A 7,554-nucleotide genomic window follows, 5' to 3' on the forward strand; every position below is an offset into this window, starting at 1 on the left:
AAGAATGGTTCATATATAAAGGGAGCGGTGACACGTCTGAATCCATATTTATTTCCACCACTCTTTTAATTTACCATTATATTATACATTCCGTTCAATTTTAATTGTCATAGTTTTATTTTAGAGTCAAATTATAAAAATGACTAATATTTTATAATATATTTTTTTCATTATATTGATATGCAAAAAAAAAAATACAATTTATAGTACCTTTCATACAATTTTTTATTTAAAATATCAAATTAATATAATTTAATTTAATTTTAAAAATAAATTAAATTAATTTTTAAAAAAACGCAACATAATAATATTCAATACCTTTGACTTCAACCTCACGATACTGCAAAGTGCTACACAGCTTTTACTGACTTATCACAATTAAACGCACATAGGCAATTTGTAACATTAAAAGAAGATTTAAAATTTAAAATAGATGGACTTGAGTTTGAATAATTAGTATTAATATTTTATTAAGACCTAACAAATGAGACCTGACATTTTTATTTTGGTTTTTGGTTTTTCTTAAAGTATACTTTTTTTTTAGGTGCATATGTTGGTCTGTTAACAAAAAAACAGATGAATGATGAAGACCTGGGAATTGAACTCTGAAATGGCGTACATATTTCACGAACAAATTTAACAATTAGTTAATTGAGGCATGAAATTGATGGTAAGTTTGAGCTCTAATTTATATAAAAGAAATAGTATGGAGTATTATAAAGTTAAAGCAACTAAATCAAAAACTAATTAAGCCTATCTTGTAAAAAGGAAAAGGGTTTCAAACCTATTTTTATTAATCTCTCTAATAATACTCGTTCATTATTGACTTTGCGCACTTTTTAAGAAACTATAAATAAAAAGATAATTTTACCATATCATCCTTTGAATATACTAATAAATATAATGTCTTGAAAAATGATTATAATTAATGATAAGAGTAAACTAGGAACTAAGTGTAAAATTATCCATTAATTTCATAAAATGAATAAGTATTGTTGGACATACTAAAAATAGTATAGTGAACAACTATTGTTGAACGGAGGGAGTAGTAAAAAGGAAGGGGTAAGCCAAAATCTATTCTTGTTGGATCGAACTAGTACATTATGCACCCTCCCGTTAGTAATGAAGAACTACATTTTTCTAATTTTTTCTTAGTCAGAGCCCATATTGAAGTTCTAATTAAATTTGGATCATGCATTGTAGGGTACATTTAAGGGTGATGCTCAACATGATTTTCTTCATACCCAAGACTCGAACTCAAAATCTCAAAGTGAACTCCATTTTCATGATTTATGCAGCTCTCATTTCGACAGTCTTAAACAAGTAATTAAACTAAGCTTGCTAATGCGAGATATTGAGTTTCATTTCTGTGACAGTGATCAAAAGAGATGTTCAATAAATGGCTAAATACATCTTTTCATGATATTTCAGTTAGACAATCGAATTAAGTTTTATTCTAATTGAACACTTCAACTTTTAACAAAATATTTTGATTAAACATTTTTTATTAAAATTTTGGAAAAATATTTGCATGTATTTTCATTCATCTGCTAGATAGTTAAATTAACCATATAGAATATTATCTCCTTTTATTATATACATTCTCCTCAATAAGTTGTACAGTTTCTATTTAAGGTTAATGCATATAATTAAAAAAGATGACATATTTTATGTGATTATCTTAACTATACCTATGTAATAGATGATTTTTTTTCTTCAAAATTTGAACGAATATATCTAATTGAAATATTTTATCAAGCGGTAAGGTGTTCCATTAAAGAATGTCTAAATAAAATGTCATCAATATATGCCATATATGTCTAATTAAGCACCTTATTTTTTTTTTGTTTTAATGGGATTTTCCATTGCTCTCCACCTAATGACAAAGTACTCCCTTCGTCCAACAATAGTTGTCTACTATACTATTTTGGGATATCCAGCAATACTTGTCCACTTTATAAAATCAATGGATAATTTTACACTTAGTTCCTAATTTACTCTTGTCATTAATTATAGTTATTTCCCTATTACATTTTTTGAGATATTATATTTATTATATTCAAAGGGTGATATAATAAAATTATCCTTATATTTATAGTTTATTAAGGAGTTGAAATAAGTAGCGTGTAGTAATTGAGAGGTTAATAATTAAATAACATTATGACAAGACATTAATATTGGTAATTTCTGCAATGCGTGTCCCATGCATGAGCTTCAGGGTCAATGAGAGAAACTTTTCTTAAAATATTACACTCCTTAATTATATTTTATTAATTCCATTTTTTTGTGTATGTCTGAGTTTCCCCAATAAAATTTTGTCAATGGAGTTAGATATCAAAGATTAAAGTAATTTCAATACACATTTTTTCTTTTTTAAAAAAAAAAATGCGTGTGTGGATGTTTTTCTATTTTATTTAGACAATTTATAGATCTCAAGATATTATAAACCAAGAAACAAAAAGATAGCTAAATTATTTTTTATCTTATTGAATTTTTTAAAAATATGTAAAAACTTTACTATTCTGGAAAACATATACCAGAAATTTAGTGGATATTTTCAAATCAGCATCAGTAAGTTTGAAAACAATATATCTTGGATTTAATTAATTTGGAATATTCTACACACTTTGGAAGTATGTCGATGAAAATAATATTTTACATATTACATTCATAGGGTGATCATATTGAACTTTCAAGAAGGTACACTCTTGGAATTAAGCTGCAAATTAACAAGATACAATTCATTGACAATTGGCATTTGTCTTTTTTTATTATCATTTGTATTTGCTATCCGCTATAAGATTTCGATTAATTTAGATTAACACAACATAAGGTCATGAGAAGTACTTCATATCAGATTATTTTTTTTCACTTTCAATATTTAAATTTGAAATCTTTAATTAACGATGAAAATAACTAATTTATCTTATATTTTATTACCGCCAAAATAACATGACTTATAAAAAAAGCTTTGGAAAGCTCAATAGGTCCAAACTCCAAAGTGCTTTTTTTCTTTTTGAAGGATGCTTCAATATAATTACCATTCATGTACACTTTACACTATAATATAACAATTAGTTCTCAACAAATATTCAAACTAATGTAATTTGATACCATTATAACACTATTTTATATTATATCATAATTGTCACTTCATCATATTTCCAGTCATTAATTTAGAATTTTATGGATTGGTGCAATAATTTACTTAAATGTTTATCTATTTTGAAATGAGGAAGACAGATTGAGTGGTATATTTAGGAAGGATCTTGGAAATTTCCTTGTCTGGATTTTTTTGCGAAAGTTTTAGAAGTTATGATCACTACGAAATGGGCCTACAAAGCTAAAAATATGTAGGAGGCAAATCGACGATGTGTTTTGCTAGTGATGTGTGGTTTGTAAGGGTGTACATCGATCAGTCGCTCGATTCGATTTTACATATTAACGGTTTGATTTATTGATTTTTAATTTGTGAACATACTGAATTGATAACCAAACTAATAAGATATTTATTATTGATTTTTCGTTAGTCGATTTTTGGTCCTCAACGGTCGATTTTTTTTGTTTAACTGATAAGAAAAATGCTCATATAATCATATATACACGACGTTCATAAAATAAAAATAATAGCTAGAATAGAAGTGCAACTCAAATGTCATTGTTCAAATTCTTTCTAAAGACTTGTGCAATTAATTGCGGAAACAACATTAATTGTATGTTTTTGTCACAACCGGCCAAATCTAAAATTGAGTAAAGAGAAGGTAATACTAGTTTGTGTCGAGAAGAGAGAAAGTGTCACAATAGAGAGACAGACTTATTGGATTATCGATTTAATCATTAATCAAAAACCAAACTGATAACCCAATAAAAAAATTACAAACATTGATTTAATATAATCCAATAAATCGTATTTTTTTTCGATTCGATCTTTGCAAATGATTTGAGCATCGATCACCCGAACTATTCGAACTCAAACTTAGCTCAAACGAATTTGCCTTAGATTAACTGACTCTTGTTCATCAAAAGGCTCAGGAGCTAGTTGACTCTTTAAAGTTTTGTTTTTCTAGTTATTATTCTAATCAATTTATTTGAATTAATTACTTTTATTTTTAATTTGTTTTAAAATAAATATTAAAGAATGAATTAATGCTATATCTAGGAAAGAGCTTGGAAGTTTCCTTGCCTGGATTCTTTTGCATAAGGTTGGGCTTACATCAATAGTCATCATTGTTCAAAATCCCCCCATACAATTTAGGGCCAATTTGAAATAGGCCCCTATCAAGGGGGCACCAATAGTTTTTGCCTCCATAGATAGGATTGAGGATATGTTAGGGCTCAATCATTTTAAAAATATTTCTAACATGATATATTTTATTTTATTTTATATTTTTTAGTCAAATTTATACAATTTTTCTTGAATATGTCATAATTTTAATATTATCCTCACATTTTATGTGTATTTTTAAAAATTATTATATGAGATGCTATTCAAGCACTCAGTTATTTTAAGCTGTTTCTCGAACTATTTTTTTTTCTTTCTAATCAATACTCAAGATCAAGTCACATTGTGACAAGTTTAGATTTATTATTATCTGCCAAACTACAATTATCCACATGTGACATGCCTCCTTCACATTTTATTTTTTTTAACTTCTTCAAATATATAGATCAAGCCAAAAGTGTGGAAGAAGACAAACCCTTCCAAAAAAAGAAGTGTTGATATAATCCAATTTTAAATCGTCCTACATCATAGAGTTATAAGTCATTTTTGTCATAGAATGTCACCGTACACAAACGGATCCAACAAATAATGAATGAACATACATGCAATCATCGCATCTACCAAGTACTATATATAGGAAACTATTCTGATTAGTTTGGTTGGAAATAAGTTATATCTTGAGATTAATTATCTCGGGATAAGTAATATCATCATGTATATGAGATAACTTATCCCATCACCAGTGATAGAAGGTGTCCATAAAGTGAACCTGCTCTTCTTAAAAAGTGAATTTTTTTTTGCTACTAATGAGATTTCAACAAACACACTTTTGAATTTGTGTCTTTACACTTTCAAGGCGCATGATACCACTAGACTACATCATATTGTTGTGTCAAGGGTGTCCAAAATATGTTATTTATCCACTTTATTCATCATTTTACTTGTATATACGATATAATTTTCTGACGAAGGGTGTCCAGTTGGACATCCTAAGATAAGGGTAGCTACACCACTGCCCATCACTATGGTATAAATACCTTATACCTCCATCCAAATACATGATAAAATAATTCTATATTTTACTGTGAGATTATTATATCTTATGTCTCACACCAAATGACTCCTTCATGTTAACAATATTTTTTATATTTTTAATATTTAAAAATTCTTAAAAGAACTATAATATTAAAATTAAGTTTTGACTTTTTAATTCGTAGCAAATTTATAAAATGAGCATTCACTTCGCTCGAAGCACAAATAAATTCATTAATTATATATATAAATATGAATTTGAAGAATTCTCGACTTTACTATAAACTTTACTTCATAATTCCTATTTTTTACGTACCAAATTCTTGATTTTCAGGAACTACTTGATAGCCCATAGGAGTTGTGTGTTATGTCTAGCCCATAAGCCTTATGAAGCTATGGACTGCTAAAGCTCACGAGGCCACTTAGACTCCAATTCGAGAACCCAAAGGTATTTGTACAAAGAGAAACAATTACGCTATTGTTATAAAATAAGTATCAATGCTAAGATAACATGATAGATGGATGAGAAATAGTATGTTTAATATTTTAATTTAACTTGTTCTTGATTCTCTCTTTGTTACAAGAAGATGAGGTATATATAAGTGTATATATATGGGCATCAAGTGTGATACATGGGATATTTATTTGCCATGTATATATTTTGGGCATCAAGTATATCATATGTTAACTAGTATACAATACTTAACATATTGTGTGTATACTTATCTTACATCACATAATATATTAATGTGGACATCCATTTTACAACACTTCTCCTTGAATGTCCATATAAAAAAAAGAGTGAAAGAAAAACTGTAGCAATACACATTATTTGTTGCCTCATTAAAAACCTTACCGGGAAAATCCGGTGGAATAAAATCTTGGTTAAGAAAAAAAGAAAGTGTAGCATGTATTTACCCTTGAACAAGAACCATTAATTAACCTTTCTTCGATTAGGGGTAAGTTAGTATATAAAAACACTCCTTATTTTCTAAGAATGATTGATTTCTTAAGAGAATATGTCCAAGTTAAAAATATCTCTTATTTTGATATGAAGAGTACATATATTTCTTTTTTCACAATATAATTTTAATGTATTTTAATTGTTACTTTTTTCTATCAGAATATAAATAAGATATTTAACCAGATGTGTTCAAACAATTTAATATCTTATAAAATTAAATTTAAGAAAACTTTTACTAATGATGTTTAAAATTAATTATTAAATTTGTATGATGCATCACACCTAAGAAGAATATAGGGGTGGAGATTTTTGAAGAAACACTTAAATACATTCTTTAAGTTGCTTTACACATGTAGAAAATGCATAGGATTAGACCAGGACTGACTCTACTGGCTGACTCTACAGGCTTGGGAAAAAAAGCAAGTGTCTTAGGCCCCCCATGAGGGGCTTCGTTTTCTGCACTAATAATAGATTTTAGATATTTTTCTTTAAAGAATATATTGAATATTATTTATAGAAAATGTAATTTTTTTCATATAAAAGAAAAAAATTATTTGAATTTTTTTTCATATCTACAATACTATAATTTTTAAAAATTAAATGAATTGAATATAACAAATTACATAAAAGAATAAAATTAATTTAAGATTTTCATTGGATTTTAGCTTTGGGTCACGAATATACTTGAGCCACCCCTAGATTAGACATGTGGATTATTACAAATAACAATTGGAAGTGAATTGCATACCCACCGACGTGTCTATGATATTTGTAGGAGGGCCTGCCAACCTTGCTATGAAAATAAAAAAGGATAGATGTAATATTATAAAGGGAAAATTGTACATAATGACAAACTATTAATTCAAATTAAATGGTATAATCACACTTTGATTTAATTGTGTCCTGTAGCAAACTGTTTGCCAGCACCTCTCTCCCTCAAACTCTCACTCGCCACTCTCCTCTCTCGCTCACTCCCTCTGTGCTCGCCTCTCTCGCTTTATACAACAGAAGTGTATAAATTGTGTTTCTGTTTGTATAAAGCGAGAGAAAATTGTATATACACATGCAAATACATATATATTCGTCCTATACACTTATAATTATACAATAAAAATATTCCCCTGCCCCCTGCCCAGTTCTCTTTTGTCTTTCTCTCTTTCTCGTTTTATACAACAGAATTGTATAAATTGCGTTTCTGTTTGTATAAAGCGCGAGAAAATTGTATATACACATGCAAATACATATATATATTCGTCTTATACACTTATAATTATACAATACAAACATTCCCCTGCCCAGTTCTCTTTTGCCTTTCTCTCTTTCTCGTTTTATACAA

This window comes from Solanum tuberosum, unplaced genomic scaffold, assembly GCF_000226075.1.
Source record: "Solanum tuberosum cultivar DM 1-3 516 R44 unplaced genomic scaffold, SolTub_3.0 scf00255, whole genome shotgun sequence".
Lineage (NCBI taxonomy): Eukaryota > Viridiplantae > Streptophyta > Magnoliopsida > Solanales > Solanaceae > Solanum > Solanum tuberosum.